The 21546-nt window shown below is 39.5% G+C and overlaps 1 pseudogene; it reads right to left on the bottom strand.

Moving 5' to 3' along the window:
- Nucleotides 1-7287: 7287 nt before the first annotated feature.
- On the bottom strand, nucleotides 7288-7385 carry LOC124529496 (uncharacterized; annotated as a pseudogene).
- Nucleotides 7386-21546: the final 14161 nt, after the last annotated feature.

Raw genomic sequence — 21546 nt, 5'->3', positions numbered from 1 at the left:
TTAATGCAGATTTCCAATGTATTAGTATTTCAACATACAATCAATATAAAAATATTGAGATCTTTCACATGATTTTTTTCATACTAAGTCTTCAGAGTCCAATGTATGTTTTATACTTAGAGTACTTCTCAGTTCATAACCAGCCATATTAAATGTTCAAAGCCTCATGTTGTTACTAGCTACCATAATAGAGCAGCTCTAGATTTTTTTAAAAATCTGTATTCCATTGGGTCGTCTGGGTGGCTCAGTCAGTTGAACGTCTGACTTTGGCTCAGGTCATGATCTTGCGCCTCATTTTTTTTTTTTAATCTGTATTCCATTACACAGACCAGATCCAATGTCTCATCAAAGTGATCTTAGGAGTTCATGTACTGACATGTGCCATCTGGTCAAAACACATAACTATAATAAAATAGGAAATGAATGTGACTATATGAATGCTTCTCTAACATAATACTATTTCTAGCTCAACTCCAAAGCCAAGATTTACCCTAATAGAAAAAACACTAAAAACATTTCCATTAAAAACAGGAAAAGGACAAGGGTGTCCTTTACCACAATAATTATTTAACACAGTACTGGAGGTACTAAACGGTCCAATTACACAAGAGGAAAACATAGTAAGCCCTTTAAAATTATCATTATTTGAAGATTATATAATTCTTGACCCATAAAACCTGAGTGAATCAACTATAAAGCTATTTAAAATAAGAGAAAGCAATAAGTTGACTAGGTACAAAAATTAATATGCAGAAATCAATAGAATTGATACATACAAACAACAACCCTTCAGAAGCTATCATGGAATAAATAGTCCCATTAAAATTAACAAAAATAAAATACTGAGGAATTAATGATGAAATGCGCAAGACCTACATGAAGAAACTCTTAAAACACTATAAGAGATTAAAAGAAAGATTGAAAACAAAGGCAAACCACGTTCACAGGTAGGAAGTGTCAATATCACACAAAAAAACTCCATAATTCTCTATTAGATTAAAGAGATGTAAGAGAAATGACATAATTTTGCAAGTGGCGACACAGGGTTGGAATGCATACCTACCTGAACATGAATGACAAAGACAGGATGAATCATCTGCTCCCCTCCATCCCATGCCTGGGGGCCTAATTCTGATTACAAAAAAAAAAAAAAAAGTCAGGCTGTATGCCCTCCATTCCTCTGGTTGCCTGTGTATGATGACAAAAGAATATGCACCTTTTCCCAAGTTCTATCTCTGCTCTAGCAGTGAATCCACGTAGTGAGATGAATGTAAGGAAAAAGATCAAGCTGTAGAAGCTAAAGAGGTCAACCCTAATCCCAATGCTCCCACTTAGAAACTGTTAACTTTATATAACTCACTTACTTCTCTGAGCCTCAGCTTCCTTATCTGTAAAACAGAGATTAAAACGAGCCTGCCACTTACTTCACAGGGTTGTTGTGAGGATGGGAACTGAGGTTTGAAAGAGCTTTGGACCATAAAACTCTTCACTGCTATGTAGTTTATTATCCGACAAGATGAATCCATGTGCCAATTCATGTTTAAGTGACCATCATTAACACAGCTCTAAGCCTGACATAAATAAAATCAATGTAAGCTAATTCCTCAGGGTTGTTTATTTTTAAGAAGCTTCAAGGAATAGACCTTCTCTGGAGTGAGCCATTCCCAACCTCTTGAAAGGCTCCCAGCTGTGGTTTCAAATAATTACCCAGAAACATTTGGATTTTCTTCTTCCTCTCCTGTTGTCCTTTTCTCCGAGAAAATGCAGAATTGTTTACCAAAGAGTGGATGTGAAACACACTGAAGCCACTCATTTGTATAGAATATATGTGTCCTTGACTCGCCACTTGGAAGAGAGCTGTGTCACCAGCATCAGAGTAGGCCCACAAGTGAGACCTAAAATTTTTGTTGCCTTGAAGTCTCCAGATTTTGGGGTATATTTGATTCCACAGCACAGTCTTTCCAGTCCTGCCTCCTACCACTTGGGTTTTATAAATGAAGCGGTGATCAAAGAGAGGACTTAAGAGCTCCAGATCTTGCACGTTGGAACAGATCCGTGAGATAGCCAAGTCTGAAGTATGACCACCTCTACAGGTTGCTGACAGGAAGTGGGGACATATAGAACTCTGATGACGAGTAGAAGCTTTTTAAAAATTTCTTAAGGGAAGCCTTTTTTCAAGATCTATTCAGAAAATTTCTGCATAAATGGCCATTATCACATAAGGGATAAAATTAGATTTGGTAACTAGGGAAAAGTCAGACTAACAATGGGTGGGTGGAGACATTTGTGACTCAGTGTATAAAATCTTTTCTTTGGGAGATTGTCTATGGATGATGCCTTACATTTTGGACATAGCAAAATAATAGATGTGAAATTCGGCCCACATCTTTCATACATATGATTGAGTGAAGCTATCGTTTAGAAGAGCCAGTGAGACTTAACCGAGGTCCACACCCCCTTCCCACCATGTGGCTTAAGGGACATTAAGCTGAAATGGGGGGACAAAGGGACAAAGAGCTGAACTATGGAAGGAAATGACAGGATGACAGGATTTCCTATAAAGTGCATGAACAAAGCAATAATACACAAGGTACCTTTATAAACAGCACTAGTAAATTTTACATAAATGCCTGACATCACCTTTTGTGCTTTTGAACTATTTCAGTTACAGTAACATCAGAGACAGCAGCCAAAAACATTTGCTATAATTTCAAAATGCATTCCTATTCATGTGAATCAATGCATGAAAATCAATGCACACCTCACATTCAGGAACACTCAGAAATTGTATGCACAGACATCACACAGAGAGGAAGAATACACGTGTCTTATCTCATTTTCTTTAAAAATGTTATATTTTGAGAGCACCAGCAAATGCATATAGTCTTGGGAAGGAAACAGCAGGCTTCCTTAAGCAATTATGAAATTCAAGTCACCAAATTAGCATACCTAAATCATGCAAGTCAGAATAACTTCACTGAGATTTGTCCTAAATAATTAATAAATTACTTTGTGATATTAAAGAATTATTTCATTACTTCACCATTAAAATTCATGGACGCCTCTATTATGTATATTAAACGTTTTAATTTTAAATTATTTAACTCTTAGATGTAGGGGAACTAATATTATTGTATCCTGTATTCTCAAAAAAAATTTCCCTTTATATTACTTTAATCACCTAATGGCTCTTGAAGAGAGCAATTTCCTACAACATTTTATTCTACTCAAAATGCTTTTCCTGTACTTTATCTAGAATGTACTTTATGATGTCTCTACACCAATGTGGGAATGACTGAAAGACAAGACCCTGATGAGTAAGAGAAAGAGAAATCATAAACCTTTAAGAACTTGAGTTTGTTTGTTTGTTTGTTTTTTAATGTTTATTTTTGAGAGAGAGAGAGAGACAGAGACAGAGTGCGAGCAGGGGAGAGGCAGAGAAAGAGGGAGACACAGAATCCGAAGCAGGCTCCAGGCTCTGAGCTGTCAGCACAGAGCCCGATGTGGGTCTCAAACCCACAAAACACGAGGTCATGATCTGAGCTGAAGTCAGATGCTGAACTAAGCCACCCAAGCGCCCCAAGAATTTGAGGCGTGAAGAACACACATCAGAACAACATGAAAACTATTTTTAAAAACACGTGAATCCCATCCTCTGAGATTCTAGTTCACCACAAAGCTTACTGGTGGGCACATGCTTCTTTTTCACATTAGCTATCAGAACACTTGGGACCTCTGTCTGTCAAGTAGATAGAAGCAGGTGGCATAGTGTGTGCATCACACATGGACATGGCCTGGACATTGTGGGTGGACATCCCCAGCCCTGCCTTATTTTTCTGCCTACATTTTTCATTTGCCTCATTGTTTGTACTTATTTTTAGTTCATCTTGCTAAATTGTGCATATCTTTAGAAGTAGATTTGAATTCCTTTCACAGTGTGAAGAATTTTAAGTGAGTGAATAATAATGGGGAAGGATAAATCTTTTAATAGGGAAATTTTATATTTTGTACCCTTTACCCATTTAGCCCATCCCCGCTCCCACTACCCCTCCAGTAACTCTCAGTTTGTTCTCTATATTTATGAGTCTCTTCTGTTTTGTCTCCCTCCCTGGTTTTTTATTATTTTTGTTTCCCTTCCCTTATGTTCATCTGTTTTGTCTCTTAAAGTCCTTATATGAGTGAGGTCATATGATTTTTGTCTTTCTCTGACTGACTAATTTCACTTAGCAAAATACCCTCCAGTTCCATCCACATAGTTGCAAATGGCAAGATTTCATTCTTTTTGATTGCCAAGTAATACTCCGTTGTATATATATGCCACATCTTCTTTATCCATTCATCCATCGATGGACATTTGGGCTCTTTCCATACTTTGGCTATTGTTGATAGTGCTGCTATAAACATGGGGCTGCATGTGTCCCTTCAAAACAGCACACCTATATCCCATGGATAAATGCCTAGTAGTGCAATTGCTAGGTCGTAGGGTAGTTCTATTTTTAGGTTTTTTTGAGGAACCTCCATACTGTTTTCCAGAGTGGCTGCACCAGCTTGCATTGCCACCAACAATGCAAAAGAGATCCGCTTTCTCCGCATCCTCACCGACATCTGTTGTTGCCTGAGTTGTTAATGTGAGCCATTCTGACAGGTGTGAGGTAGTATCTCATTGTGGTTTTGATTTGTATTTCCCTGATGATGAGTGATGTGGAGCATTTTTTCATGTGTCAGTTGGCCATCTGGTTGTCTTCTTTGGAGAAGTGTCTATTCATGTCTTTTGCACATTTCTTCACTGGATTATTTGTTTTTTGGGTGTTGAGTTTGAGAAGTTCTTTATAGATTTTGGATACTAACCCTTTATCTGATGTTATTTGCAATATCTTCTCCCATCCTGTCAGTTGCCTTTTAGTTTTGCTGATTGTTTCCTTTGCTGTTCAGAAGCTTTTTATTTTGATGAGGTCCCAGTAGTTCATTTTTGCTTTTGTTTCTCTTGCCTCCGGAGACATATTGAGTAAGAAGTTGCTGCAGCCAAGATCAAAGAGGTTTTTGCCTGCTTTCTCCTTGAGGATTTTGGTGGCTTCCTGTCTTACATTTAGGCCTTTCATCCATTTTGAGTTTATTTTTGTGTCTGGTGTAAGAAAGTGGTCCAGGTTCATTCTTTTGCATGTCGCTGTCCAGTTTTCCCAGCACCACTTGCTGAAGAGACGTCTGTATTCCATTGGATATTGTTTCCTGCTTTGGCAAAGATTAGTTGGCCATACGTTTGTGGGTCCATTTCTGGGTTCTCTATTCTGTTCCGTTGATCTGAGTGTCTGTTCTTGTGCCAGTACCATACTGTCTTGATGGTTACAGCTTTGTGGTATAGCTTGAAGTCTGCGATTGTGATTCCTCCTGCTTTAGTTTTCTTTTTCAAGATTGCTTTGGCTATTCGGGGTGTCTTCTAGTTCCATAAAAATTTAGGATTATTTGTTCTAGCTCTGTGAAGAATTCTGGTGTTATTTTGATAAGGATTGCATTGAATATGTAGATTGCTTTGGGTAGTATTGACATTTTAACCATATTTGTTCTTCCTATCCAGGAGCATGGAACCTTTTTCCATTTTTTTGTGTCTTCTTCAATTTCTTCCATAAGCTTTCTATAGTTTTCAGCATATAGATTTTTCACCTCTTTGGTTACATTTATTCCTAGGTATTTTATGTTTTTTTGTGCAACTGTTGGTGTATAGGAATGCAACCATTATTGGTGTATAGGAATGCAACCATTGTTGGTGTATAGGAATGCAACCAATTTCTGTGCATTGGTTTTATATCCTGCAACTTTGCTGAATTCATGAATCAATTCTAGCACCCAGGTGGAATCCTGGGTTTTCCATACAGAGTATCACGTCATCTGCAAAGAGTGAAAGTTTGACCTCATCCTGGCCAATTTGGATGCCTTTTATTTCTTTGTGTTGTCTGATTGCAGAGGCTAAGACTTCCAGTACTATGTTGGATAACAGTGGCGAGAGTGGACATCCCTATCTTGTTCCTGACCTTAGGGGGAGAGCTGTCAGTTTTTCCCCATTGAGGATGATATTAGCATTGGGTCATTCATATATGGCTTTTATGATCTCGAGGTATGATCCTTCTATCCCTACTTTCTTCAGGGTTTTTATCAAGAAAGAATGCTGTATTTTGCATGACCTTTTCTTCTCATTTTAGAGTTCCAACTGGTGGTATTTGCTCCTCACTCCATCAACCCGATTCTTGGGACAGGATATCCTATCCATCACTTACACACAGAATAAACTCAAACAATGTGCTACTCCTCCCAAGGGCACTAACCTTTTCTCTAACTGCAAAATAAGATTTATTACCTCTCAAATCAATTTCAGATATCAAGGAAATGGGAGAAAGTGAAGGAAGTAATCAAAGATAGAAAGGTGTTTTCCCAATTCTGTGAAAATTATACTACCCACCCAGGATTATTTCTACTCAGGATAGTTTAAAGGAAAATGTTAGGGTTTCAGTAACAATTTTAATGTATTGCTTTATTGATAACCTTCTACACATCATGTGAAGAGCCAAACTAATAAAGATGCTGAAGAGAGAATAAAAGAGAGTAGTGTGGAAATTGGAAGACAATCCAAAGGGAGTTAAATGGCCACTGACTGTCCATTTATATGGAAGGGAGGCAGAAGCAAAGGTTAGGCAAAAATAATTTGATTGTTGTTAGTCTTGGATAAGAGTTTGAGGGTGGACCTTAAATCACAGGCCATTTGTGTGAGAGGCTATGAGGGCATTTACTGCTTGCTCTGCATTTTGGAGGGAATTTTGCCCTTTGTTTGGACTCCCGTATGTGAACATAGAATATCACTGTCCCTGTTATGGATTGAATTACATCCCCCCCCCCAAAAAAAGATGTTGAAGTCCTAACCCAAAGTACCTTAGTTAGAAGTAGGTGACCTTATTTAGAAATAGGGTCTTTGCAGATATAATCAATTTAAAATGAGGCCATGCTGGATGACTGGTGTCTTATAAGAGGAAGGAAATTTGGGCTATTGTGAACGGTGCTTCTATGAACATTAGTGGATTTATTAATTTTTTAATCTTTTTTTAACCATATGAGTACATGTAGGTTCATGAAAAATTAGAATAATACAGCAGAGATTATGAAAGGGTGTTTGTAGACTATGGAGTCAGGCCACCATGCTGCACTGACAAGAAAGCAATGTCACAGAGGGATCACACAACACTTCCCAGACTTGCAAGTTCTTCATAGGAAAGTCCATCTTTGTTTTCTTTGTTTGTTTGTTTTAATATGGAATGCTTCACACGTTAGCATGTGCAGGGGCCGTGCTGAGTTTCTTTATATTGTTCCAATTTTAGTAGATGTGCTGCTGAAGAGAGCACCACAGCAAAGCCTATCAATGAAACCCACTAAACCTGGTAGTACGGCAAGTATGTGGGGGTCTAAGCAACAAATCACCTAGCACATATAAAATATTTACCAGAAAAAAAGAAGGGTCAAAAATCTAGCCCTAAAGCAAGTTTGTATTCCAGAAGGCTGAAGTCGTACAGACTATATTCTCTGACCAAAATGACATTAAGATGAAAGTTAATAACAAGCCATATGTTAAAGTTAACCATCTATTGAAAAGTAATAAATATGCTTCCGAATAACCTATGGCTCAAAAAAGAAATCAAAAAGGAAATTAGAAAGTATTTGTAACTGTGTGATAATAAAAACATATCAAAATATGTATCAAAAATGTTTAGCATTTAAAGCAACACTTATAGTCTTTATTATATCAGAAAGGAATTAGGTGGAGGGGGTGCCTGGATGGTTCAGTCGGTTGAACGTCTGACTTAATTTCAGCTCAGGCCATGATCCAGGCAAAGCCCTATGTCAGGAGCCTGCTGAAGATTCTCTCTCTCTCTCTCTCTCTCTCTCTCTCTGCCCCTCTCCCCTGCTCGTGCTCTCTCTGTCTCTAAAATAAAAAAATAAAGAAAGAAATAAAGAAGACAGAAATTAAGTTGAAAGGCAATGAGCTGAACATCTATCTCAAGAAACTAGAAAAAGAACCAAAAAATCTACAAAAAGTAAAAGAAAGTTAATAATAAAGACAAAAGGCTAATAAGTAATATATAATAGAGAATCAAGAGAAACAAAAGGTTGTGTTTTGGAAAGATTAAGAAAAGTGAGAAATACTTGGGAAAACTGTTAAGGGGGAATAAAAAGAAGGCACAAATGACCAATACAAAGAATATAAGGAAGACGTAACTACAGATTCCACCAACATTAAGAACATAATCAGAAGATATTATTAATAGCCCCACGCCCATGATGTTGAGAATTTTGATAAAAATGGATGAAATTCCAGCAAAATAAGCCTTACCAAAATTAGTTCATGAAGACAGGGAAAATCTACATAATCTGTTCAAAGTCTGTGTCTGGTAACTGACATTTGAGTCATTTGCAGGTCTATTCTCTCTCTTAATCCTGTTTCTTGAAACAAGTAGTAACTTTTCATCAAATAGTAGGCATTATATATGAAAAATCACAGAGGCTCTGGGTGATGTTATCTTCTGTCAGAGAGGATTCACCCTATTCTCTGGCAGGTGACAGATGTGGGTGCAGAAAACCCCAATACACAGTGCATTTAGATTTGAAGCTGCCCTACAGTCTCTTCACGGTCTGACTTTTCTCTTAGTTGTACCCACTCCTAGACTTTAGCTCTCCAAACAAAGCCTGGGGCATTTACTAGAGCACTTCCTCCATGGCTTCAATTTTTATCTTCTTATCTGGCACTGTGAGGCTACCAAAGACTCCCACCTGGCTTTTCAACCACTTTCTGCTCAATTTCTCTTTTCAGCTTAAGAATCAGTAAATGAGGGGCGTCTGGGCGGCTCAGTCGGTTGAGCATCTGAGTCTTGATTTTGGCTCAGGTCGTGGTCTCGTGGTTCGTGGGATCGGGCCCCAAGTCAGGCTCTACACTGATGGTGTGGAGCCTGCTTGGGATTCTCTCTCTCCCTCTCTCTCTCTTTCCCTCCCCTGTGCTCTCTCTCAACATAAACAAATAAACATTTAAAAAAAGAATCAGCAAATGCCTCAAGGAGAAAACTAGCCAAGTGTTGGGTTAAATTCTCTGTACTCCCTTTTTCTTTCCAAGATTTTGTCCCCTCAAGTCTTGGCTGTCTTGACAGCCCCCACACTCCAACGTTCACCACCTCAGCCTTGCAAGATTGCTGACTTTTGACCGGTTCTGATTCTTCTTAGCCTTCACCTTCTACCCAACTTCTCAGTCTCGGTCCCCATGCCCGGAACTGGCAAGTGCCCCGAGGTATCAAACTTCAGGCAGAATGGGAGGCTCCTTCTCAGTAACATGTCTTTCTCTTCAATATACTGGTACCTCAAGTCCATATTGCCTCAGATGCCTTCAAACATGTTTTTGGCACTGAGTTTTTCAGGTTTTCTTGATGGGAGCATTGGTATGCTACAAGCTATATCCTTCTAACTGAAATCAGAAATCTATGTATTAAATAAAGCATGATGAAGCATTGAAGACATAGTAATGGCTTTAGAAGTTATGTTTTTAACATTGACATTTCAGGAGTTAAATGCAGATGGCAGCAGTTGAGGGAGTGAGAAGCTTATTGAAGAGAAGAATAAAGGTACTAACAGCCCTATCTTGTGAAGTGGTCTGTGATGGTTCTAGAAATAAAGATACAAGTATCAATATTCTAACCAGCACAACTCATGGGACATGACCAAAATACAGCTTTATTTTACTTTTCCATTGATCCTCACAGATGCAGCCAGGGATGCTCCCCTCTCCGTTCCCCTGGATAAAATTCCACCAACGTTAAGAACATAATCAGAAGATATTATTAATCTTCTTGGCCAGATCCCATGATTTTCTGCTAACTGCCAGGTAATAGATGTACCTCTGTTACTTCAAACTGCAGAATCTTAAGTCAGAAATCTAAAATCCCGGCCTCAAGGCACCTAGGTGGCTCAGTTGGTTAAGCATGCAACTCTTGATGTCGGCTCGGGTCACAATCTCACAGTTTAGGCTCTGTGCTGATAGCTTGGAGCCTGCTTAGGATTCTCTCTCTCCCTTTCTTCTGCCCCTCCCCCCTCAAAATAAATAAATAAACTTTAAAAATGAGATAAAATCCAGCCCTCAAAATAATCAAAAATTTCAATTGACTGAACCTCAGATCCTCTCTCCACTTGTTAGTCTCATCATGGGCTGAGTGTTGCAGAAGAAAAGGGATGTGTGGTCTTTCTCCAGCTGCTTTTCTTCTCCAAGCTAGTGCTTCTCACCTCTCCGGGGTTGGAGCACAGAGAGGAGGGAAACGGGGGCAGGGGGATTGCTTACTTAAATTGCTAACACTGTAAGTTAGGTTTATTTTTTTTTTTCAACGTTTATTTATTTTTGGGACAGAGAGAGACAGAGCATGAACGGGGGAGGGGCAGAGAGAGAGAGGGAGACACAGAATCGGAAACAGGCTCCAGGCTCTGAGCCATCAGCCCAGAGCCCGACGCGGGGCTCGAACTCACGGACTGCGAGATCGTGACCTGGCCGAAGTCGGACGCTTAACCGACTGCGCCACCCAGGCGCCCCTGTAAGTTAGGTTTAAAGACTGTCCCAGATGTCTAAAATTGTCTCTTTCTGCCATGAGCGCTGGCAGAGGCTTACCTACTGGGTTGCTCTGGCCGAAGTACCTGTGACAGGGGTGATGCATCCCTTTCAGTTGGCCTCTCCCCCCCACCACTTGGTTCTCCAGCCATTCACTGAAAAGGATGCTGGCTGCATCACACCATCCTTCTGCAGGACTTCATATGGCTCCGGAGCATCCCACACTTTTCTGTGTGGTCCCCATTCTGTCCATTGGAAATATTCACACCCCTTTGGACTGGCCACTGAACAGGGGTTCAGTTATTCCCCACTTGCAATAGCAGCTTCCTTGCATTCTACCATCTAAGCTGCTCAGTGGCCGACAGTATCACCTTTTTTGTCCTCCAGATTTCCTCCAATGCGAATTAGACCTCAGTCTGCTTTGTATCCCAAATCACAGGGGCACATATTGGACATCTCATTTGGTCCACGTAAAGCCCCCTCATGCTCGCTTTGAGGCAGTGAAATAGGTGATCTCTGCCCCAACCCCCGTTGCTGGGATATGCAGATGAGGCTCCCAACAGAATCTTCTCCAAAAAAATCTTTCTCAGATAAAGCGCTCTCTCCATCTACACTGCAACATATTCTTGAAGTGTAGCAGGTAAAGAAAAGCTCAAGAGTCAATAAACTGGTTCTTGACTACTTCCTTTATAGTTCTGCCTTTGGGAGTTTGCTTCATATCTGTCATGGTATATATCCTATTAGAAGTTCAGTCAAAATGAAGACAAGACACATCCCATTTTCATATGCTGTTTCTAGTGTATTGTTTATTTAACACTGTAAGGATAGAGCAGTCAACAGTCCCAAATACATGTGCATGTAGAGGCAAGCAACTAAAGCAAATGAGTAAAACAGGGCTGAGATAAGAAAGATTATTTGGCCTGCGTGGTCAGTTTTTAATTTTCCCATATGGGGTTGAAGAAATAGCTTACTGCTATCAGAAGAAAAACAGGGACAGTGATGTTAAATGGCAATACATATCCAGCCTCGGTACTAAAGACCCATACGAGTGCTAGAATCTGGGGGAAACTGGAAATCGGAGTGACGGGCAGTCATGACTCAACTCACGCCAACTGTTTCGTAAAAGAATGCAAACCCAGTTTTGAATATTTGACCATTTTTTTAAGAGAAGCAGGAAAATCTATATTTTTGTGTTATAATTATATTTGATCCTTTACATTTTGGTTCAAACTTTTTTTTTCGAACAGTGTGGAGGCCAAATACAGACTGCCAGTCTACACCCACTAGCAAGACACTAAAATGGTGAACTGAAAGCTCATGGATCAGAGCAGAAAGTCAGTCAATATTTTCTTAAATAGATATATTTATGAATAGTGAGTTTAGTACATTATTCAGACCTGTGAAGGTAACCAAGGGAGTAAAAAAAGCGAAAAGGCTTAAAACTGGTTATCTTTAGAACAACATCAGAAGGACTATAGTTTTTATTAGTCTAAGCATAGACTAGTTTTTATTTGTTTTCTTAAGCTTTTTTAAATTTTCTTTATTTTGATAGAGAGAGTGAGAATCCCAAGCAGACTCCACACTGTCAGCGTGGAGCCCTACACAGGGCTTGAACCCACGAACCAGGAGATCATGACTTGAGCTGAAACCAAGAGTCAGATGTTCAACAGACTGAGCCACCCAGGTGCCCCACTATTTTAGTCTTTAAATTTTTGCCTGTATTACTTTGATTAAAAAATTAAAAGTAATTTTAAAGTAATTAAAAAAGTAATTAAAAAAATTAAAAAGGAATTTAAAAATCCCTCCACAAAATCCCAACTCTGATTTGACTTCCCTGGCTGGAAAATGTATTCCCATCAGAGAACTGAGGCAATTGACTCTCCACCACCGCTTGCTCTTCCAAAGCCCTAACTGCAGCTCCAGAAGTTTTGCAGAAATATTAACTCTGCAAGCGTTCATCAAGTTCTGTGCCCAGCTTCTGTATCTGTGCCTTCCTCTCCAACACTGGCTTGCCTGAGATCTTGTTCTTTGTGCATACCCTGTATATAATTCTTGCCGATGGCTCAGGGAGGACAATGGCAATATCTGAGGACCTGCAGAGCATACGTCCAATCCAAGGACCAAGCTCAGCAGACCTGAAGGCCTCTCCAGCCCTCTCTAGTACCCAATGGCTCCATGCCATTTTATCATTGAGCTTCCTACTCCGCCCCGACCCCCACCCTATGGAGATAATCCAATGCCATCCTTGTGACTATAAATCAGCTCACAAAAATTGCACTTCCTACAGTAGCCACAACCACCCACATTCATACCACTAGAATATCTTTGTCTCCATGGATTCTCCATCCAGATTTTATGAGGCCATGGGCATAAATTTGTATCTTCCCTTCTGTTGAATGCCTCCCCTATCCTTGGGATGAGTCATTTGTCTGCAGCTTACTACCAACAAAAAGAAGGCCAAGAGACTAATCTGATCCAAGAATGATAGAAATTACAAGGAATTTTTTTATCCTCTTTTAATAAAAGCAGCTAATTTCATGTTTTACTTTGTATCAGGTATGACACTTTGTATACTTGATACTTTGCATTATACTACTCTATGATGTAGGTACAATTATCTCCATTTCAAGCCAAGGAAACTGAGGCATGGGAAAGTAAGTAACCTGCTCAAGGCAAAAATTTAGTAATTGACAAAGCCTGTGTTTTAATCCTGGCTCTGACTCCAGAGCCTATGCTCTAAGCTACTATACTAGATAGCTTTTTGGTATAAAATGATACATGAGAGCAAAATGGAAAATCCATAAAACAGGCTATAGTCATCCAAATATAATTCTATTACATATAGAAGATTTCTCTTCACAGGGAAAAGAATTCAACATCATCAATGAGTTTGAGTGTACTCAATACTTACACTCTTACCTTTCTTTCCTGTAATTGTAAACTGTCTAAATGGCATTCTGAGCTTTTACAAATTCAAATAAAAAGAAACTTTCTAAGGCTTGTTCGCTAGAGGTCACTGTCCTCACTCTGGAGTCTGGTTGGTCTTACTGCACAGGAAGGCAGAATTGGGCAACAAATGATGGCTGCCATTCATGTGTCCAGCAGATGTCACTAGAAACCCGTGGATCCTGAAGTTGATTCTTAGCTAAACAGTTACACTTCATGAAAATAAGCGTCTCGTTCTGTCAAGGCAGGTTATGCTAAGTTTGTTATTTTAATAAAATTTAAAATATAAAGCTATTTGGTTGTCAAGACAGTCTACCTAATATTCATACACAATTCACTTATCTTCTAGGAAAAGAAAACAAAATAAGATATCTTGCTTGACATAACAAGGTAACTGAGGGAAAAACAAGAGGGTTAATTGACAGGAATGACAACTCAGACTGGGTTCAAAGTTGTCTTCTCAACAGCTCTTACCAAAAAACATGCCACACCTAGGATTAGGGATACAAATGAGTGCACACAGCTTTCCATGCTTCCATTGTTCCTCATCAAGGTGCTCTCAAGAGTCTTAGCCTGCTGGAGCTCGAGCTGCCATAACCAAATCCCAAAGACTGAGGGGTATTTATTTATTTACTTTAAAGTTTATTTATTTATTTTTAGAGAGAAAGAGTGCACGCGAGGGAGAGTGGGGGAGGGGCGGAGAGAGAGGGAGAGAGAGAATCCTAAGCAGGCGTCACACTGTTAGCACAGAGCCTGATGTGGGGCTCGAACTCATGAACCATAAGATCATGACCTGAGCCAAAGTCAGACACTTAACTGACTGAGCCACTGAGGCGCCCAGACTGGGGGGCTTTTTAAACCACAGAATTCAGGGACGCCTGGGTGGCTCGGTTGGTTAAGTATCCTACTTCAGTTCAGGTCATGATCTCACATTTCATGAATTTGAGCCCTGCCTTGGATTCCATGCTGACAGCTCAGAGCCTGGAGCCTGCTTCTGATTCTGTGTCTCTATCTCTGCCCCACGTCGGTTTGTGCTCTGTCTCTCTCTCAGTAATAAATAAACATGATAGATAGATAGATGGATAGATAGATAGATAGATAGATAGATAAAAATAAAAATGAACCACAGAATTCATTTCTCACAGTTCTTGTAGCTGGGAATCCAAGTTCAAGGTGCAGGCTCATTGGCTCCCTGGTAAGGACTCTCTACCTATCTTGCAGACAACCACCTTCTCAATGTTTTCTCACATGGCGGAGAGAAAGAAAACAAGCTCTCTGGTGTCTCTTCTTTCAAGGGCAATAATCCCATCAAGAGGACCCCACACTCATGAACTAACCTAAACCTAATTATCTCCCAAAAGCCCTATCTCTGAATACCCGTCACACTGGGAGTTAAGCCTTCCGCACGTGAATTGGGGCAGGGGAAGGCAGACACAATTCAGTCCATAACACCAAGTTTAGGGGTAATAGAGTTGATCAGTACAGCCTCCAGTGAGGACTTGGCTATGTCAGAGGAACCCAGAACACAAGTTCATGGTCATTTATACCACATTAGGCCTTGGAGGCCACATCAGCCCCTGCAAGGATACACTGTATTACCTTAGGAATTTATTGCTGCATGATTTAGTTACTTCAGAATTCTAGTTTTTATGCTGTCAGCATGCCTAGGGCAGGCCTACCCATGCCTTACCTCTGGGACTTTGATTGATTTATCAGGAAAGCAGTATTAATCTATCACTTCACAGACAGATGCAGCCTATACGAAACATTCATGGAGGTCTCTCAGCCTCAGAATCTGGTGTATATCATCCAGTTCCATTTATCACCCATTTCATAAATACAACATTCCAAGAGCAAAAGGCTATCTAATAAGGATGAGTATGGAAATAAACATTAACATTTTTGTATTTATAAAGTATTATATAGTAATACTATGTATTACATATTATATATATATAGTATATAAAGTATATATATATTGTATTATAAAGTATTTATAAATACTTTTATAAATATAAATAAACATTTTTATCATTATGACTCAGCTGAAATAGTGATAACTTATAGTTCCAGTTAGGAAAATGCTATTTTAGCTATGGTAGAACATACCCCACTTTATCAACACTGTAGGGAGTGTTGAGAAGCATACTGAGAACAAAAGTCATGCGCTTCGGTGACCTGACCAACACAACGCACAAGTGCTTCTACTTGTACTCTTATTCATTTTGGTTCAAGATGTTTAAATATATTAAAATAGATCTTTATATCTTGAAATATAAAATGAGTGTTAAAAGCACTGAGGAAAAGCATACTTTTTAGGTAGGCTGGGATACTGAGGATAGATCATTCAAAGACAAGGGTTTAAAGTGACTGCAGAACCCAACTCAAAAGACAGAACATATTTCTGGAATATTCCATGCATAAATTTTGAATGCCTTTGCAGAGAATGTCTCTTCTGTTTCAACTGTCTTCTCTGCCTATAAATCCTATTCATCATTTAAGGTTAAGTTCAGATAGTTCCTTCACTGTAAAATATTCTCCAGCCTCCTCAATCATGGTCAGAATCAACAACTCTGAGCTCTCTTCTCTCAGTACATTTTACAAACTGGCACCACTAAAAAGCTTATCAAGTTAAATCACTGTCAGGCAGGTAACTCGAGGCAGTACATGCAGAAACACAGGCTCCAGAGCAGATCGTGGCATTCATTTTTCATTCTCCCACATACTAACTGTGTGGCCTTAGATATGTCATTAAGCTTTACCCTGAATCATTTCCTTATCCATAAACTGGAGGTAACTAGGGGTGCCTGGCTGGCTCAGCCTAAAGCATGTGACTCTTAATCTTGAGGTTGTGAGTTCAAGCCCCATGTTGGATATAAAGCTTACCTAAAAAAAATAATAAATAGGGGCACCTGGGTGGCTCAGTCGGTTAAGCATCCGACTTCAGCTCAGGTCATGATCTTGTGGTCTGTGGGTTCGAGTCCCGCATCGGGCTCTGTGCTGACAGCTCTGAGCCTGGAAACTGCTTCAGATTCTGTGTCTCCCTCTCTCTCTGCCCCTGCCATGCTCACGCTCTGTCTCTCTCTCTCTCTCTCAATAATAAACAAATATTACAAATAATAATAATAAATCAATGGAGCCATTCTCTTTAAAAAATGGAGGAAACGATACGTTTATCTTACTGGGTTATTAGAATAACTAAATAATATAAAATATGAGAACAGAATAATGCCTCGCATAAAGCTGTCCTTAATAAATGTTAACTTTTATTAACTCACCTATTAGATTGGTTGTTCTGTACTGTATGTTAAGATCACCTGGGGAGTTTTTTTAAAATTTTGATGCCCAGGACCCACCCAAGACCTATTTTAGAAGATTCTGGATGTGGCTTCCCATGTATTCATAAGTTTTAAGGCTCCCCAAGTGAGGTGAATGCTCTAGAGTTGAGGGCCATTGCATCAGATGTTTACCCCTTTGACAAAGGAAATACTTATCTTTGTATCCTCAGCATTTGGGTTAATGTCACACATATGGGAGAATTCAATTATATTTGTTGTACTGAACTGATGTGAGAAGATCCAACAGGTCATAAAATCAAAGCAAATCTTCAAAGCACTTTCTAAGATCTAAAGATGGTTTTAGGTATAACTGTTTCCCAGAATTACATGCATGTACCCCAGAGTAGACAGCTTACCCGAGTACATCAACGACATTTGGGGGATAAGGGATGGTAGAAAAACACTGGTCAGCAGCAAAGTTTTTCATGGAGACCCAGAATTCCTAGTGATAGAATATCAACAAGTATAAGGAGAGGTTAAACCCTCCTTTGGAAGGACTGAGAAAATATCTTCGACATATTAATGATACTGTCCACTCTCGAAAAACTATTTTCTCGTCATTTCCTGCTCCTAACAACAGGATTGGCAGTGCTCCCAAGAAGCTGAAGTACTTCACCAAGAGGCACGGTGGCTAGTAACACAGAAACTGGTTTGACAGGATAATGCTGAACCATCGAAGATGACGGAAAGATAAAGGATGTGGATTTCAGGAGCTGAAAAAGTGAGCAGCAGTTTTCTCTCTAGAATTTAGAGGTTTTTAGAGCTATGTGGGATCATAGGGGGATTTTTACATTACTTCAAAAAGGGCTAGGCTCTGGGAGTTGTACAAACTGAAAACATACAGATTTGAACTGTTGAAATGAGAAGCTGTTATTAGGTCCTCTTCTTTGTGGGTCTGCTTTGCGATGATTATTGTAACCACAGAGGAGACAACATTTTCCAGCACTTTGTAATTTTTTAGTGTTCTTTCACCCGACTATGTTCAGTTCAGTATAGCTCGGCTTCAGTGAACATTACAGAATTTTGCTGAAGATTTTAGTTGCAATCAATCAAAAAGCCTTTATTAAGTCCCATATACTCAGACCAGTGTACTGGATACTCCAGAGATCAGATTACATACATGATACAAGCTCTCAAGTGGCTCATCATTCCAGTAATTCGCATACAAAATGGTTCAACTGTTAACTCGGAGCCTGAGCAGCCTGAGATCATGTGTTTAGTACTTTATGCTTACACTGCAGTTTCCCTGGCTTAACACCGAGGATATTTTAGAGCATCTCAAGTCAAGTACCATTTATTAGGAGCCTGGAAACACCTTTTCAGTAGGAACACCAAAAGCCATAGTTTTTTCTCCCCCCCCCACCTTAAATCTCCAGTAATAGCCAGTCACATATATGCCACCAAATAATCTTCATGAGTAAATCAGATGGCTGTAAATGCACTGAGTAAAAGATTACTCCTAATAAACTGAAATAGGTCTTTCACATGATAACGGCTGTTGTCTGCGATGAAATAAAAGCCAGAGCTCTCTCACCCTCAACTCTGAGCCCAGTACCACCTTCCTGACCCATTCCTATGTGTGCCTTTTCGCCAACTTCTTCCTTGTCTCTACGTGATCACCAGCCACAGGCAGAAACTGAAACTTCCCTTTTTGAAAGTGAAAAGCATCAAGGGAAGCTCTTGGTACTCTCCCTCTTCAGTGTCTTTCTGTTTTCTTCCCAAGTGTAAGCTTCTGGAATCTTTAAGTCTCTGATAGTAACAATTTCTCCTTAGTTCTTACGGGAGGAATTGCACAGGAGGTAAGAGAGAGCATAGTACAATTACTCAACAATGAATCATTTTGTTCAAACCTAAACCACCCTCATTGAGTATTGTTTTTTTTATTAACTTGTCTTATTTCTTATTCTTTTTAATTTACATCTAAATTAGTTAGTATATGGTGCAACAATGATTTCAGGAGTAGATTCCTTAGTGCCCTTTACCCATTTAGCCCATCCCCCCTCCCACTACCCCTCCAGGAACCCTACCTAGTTTGTTCTCCATATTTAAGAGTCTCTTATGTTTCGTCCCCCTCCCTGTTTTTATATTATTTTTGCCTCCTTCCCTTATGTTCATCTGTCTTGTCTCTTAAAGTCCTCATATGAGTGACATCATCTGATTTTTGTCTTTCTCTGACTGACTAATTGGTCTGACTAATTTCACTTAGCATGATACCCTCCAGTTCCATCCACGTAGTTGCAAATAGCAAGATTTCATTCTTTTTGATTGCCTAGTAATACTCCATTGTATATATATCCCACATCTTCTTTATCCATTCATCCATCGATGGACATTTGGGCTCTTTCCATACTTTGGTTATTGTTGATAGTGCTGCTATAAACATGGGGGTGCATGTTTATAGGGGGGTGCCCTTCGAAACAGCACACCTGTATCCCATGGATAAATGCCTAGTAGTGCAATTGCTGGGTCGTAGGGTAGTTCTATTTTTAGTTTTTTGAGGAACCTCCATACTGTTTTCCAGAGTGGCTGCACCAGCTTGCATTCCCATCTCATTACGTATTGTTAAACTCACTTCCTTCAGTAATTCACAACTAGGGGAAGCCTCCATCCAGTCTCTTCTAGAGACCTATGGATTCTTCGTTCAGTCTCACATTTAAACTGCACTTAAATTACTGCCACACACCCCACCACTCTTGAGATATGGGTGAGTTCAAACTTGGAAAATTCTTCCTGCCACCATGACCTAGGCTTTCATGTAGACCATATATTCTCCTTTTTAATTTTCTTAGAACAGATTTGTGAGGGCTCTGACTCAATTCCTCATTGCTGGAATCTCTTATATGTGTTTCCTTCTCCTCCCATTTCTGGCTTCTTTAACCCTATCTGCCTCCTTTTATTCTCAGCTTTTTTTCCTCAGGTTATGAAATATAACTCATTGTAATTTAAAAATAAAACTTCAAATGTGTTTGCGTCTACTTATGGTCGGTTATAATGATCAAGTCGCAGAGCATCTTTCAAGAAAACATTTGCACATACAATAGTAGTCTTTAAACACACACACACACACACACACACACACACACACATGCACACACACACACAGAGGCAGCAACGGGGAAAGCTCAATCTTTCCAATAAATGGTGCTAGGTCACTTAGATAGCCATACAGAAAAAATATACATAACTTGTCCATATCTCACATCACAAAAATTAATTCCAGATTGATTATAGTTCTAACTATGACAAATAAAGCAATAAAGCTTCTAGAAGATAGCATAGGAAAAAATTCAAACCTTGGGATAGGAAAATCTTTCTTTAAAAGGAAATGAAAAGCAGTCTCAATAAAGAAAGTGACAGAAAAATTAAGCTTCATTAACTTTCTGCTTTGCAACAAAACGCCATTAGGATGGTGTTTTCATTTGCCATGAAAAGGCAAACGAAAAAGTAGGAAAGGATATTTGCAACCAATATAATTGACTCAATATTTCTATCCGTTATATATATAGAACTCCTACAAATTAGTAAAAACAGAGAATTTAATAGAAAAATGGACGAGAGATTTTTTTCTTTCTTTCTTTCTTTTTAAATATATGAAATTTAGGGGCGCCTGGGTGGCGCAGTCGGTTAAGCGTCCGACTTCAGCCAGGTCACGATCTCCCAGTCCGTGAGTTCGAGCCCCGCGTCGGGCTCTGGGCTGATGGCTCAGAGCCTGGAGCCTGTTTCTGATTCTGTGTCTCCCTCTCTCTCTGCCCCTCCCCCGTTCATGCTCTGTCTCTCTCTGTCCCAAAAATAAATAAACGTTGAAAAAAAAAAACTTAAAAAAAAATAAATAAATATATGAAATTTATTGTCAAATTGGTTTCCATACAACACCCAGCGCTCATCCCAAAAGATGCCCTCTTCAATACCCATCACCCACCGTCCCCGCCCTCCCACCCCCCATCAACCCTGTTTATTCTCAGTTTTTAAGAGTCTCTTATGCTTTGGCTCTCTCCCACTCTAGCCTCTTTTTTTTTTTTTTTCCTTCCCCTCCCCCATGGTCTTCTGTTAAGTTTCTCAGGATCCACATAAGAGTGAAACCATATGGTATCTGTCTTTCTCTGTATGGCTTATTTCACTTAGCATCACACTCTCCAGTTCCGTCCACGTTGCTACAAAGGGCCATATTTCATTCTTTCTCATTGCCACATAGTGGACGAGAGACTTGAATCAACACTTTATTAAGAGAATAATTTAATCGCCAACACACATTTGAAAAGGGACCCAAATTCATTGATCACTGGGGCAATACAAATCATAATGGCAATGAGAGAGCACAACATTCCCAAGAAATAAAATATAAAAGACACATCTTTGGTGAGGCTAAGAACAAATGAGAAATCGCCTACACTGTGAGTGTAAGTGGGTGCAAGTTGGAAAATGTTGGCATCACCTACTAACATTGAGCATATACAAATACTCTATGACCCCACAGCTTGGCTTCTACATGTATACTCAACAGAAATGCATGCATCTGTACTCTAAAAGATACGTACAAGAATGTCCAGAACAGCATTACTCACAAGAGCAAAAATCTAGGATGAAACGTGCAACATTAGTAGATAAGCAAAATAAATCACAGTACATTTGTACAATGGCATTTTA

Source organism: Lynx rufus, unplaced genomic scaffold (genome assembly GCF_022079265.1).
Source record: "Lynx rufus isolate CCGP_SWC_20201006 ecotype Redwood Valley unplaced genomic scaffold, mLynRuf1.p SCAF_6, whole genome shotgun sequence".
Lineage (NCBI taxonomy): Eukaryota > Metazoa > Chordata > Mammalia > Carnivora > Felidae > Lynx > Lynx rufus.
The sequence above is the reverse complement of the archived record's forward strand: the minus strand, read 5'-3'. Positions and strand labels throughout refer to the sequence as shown.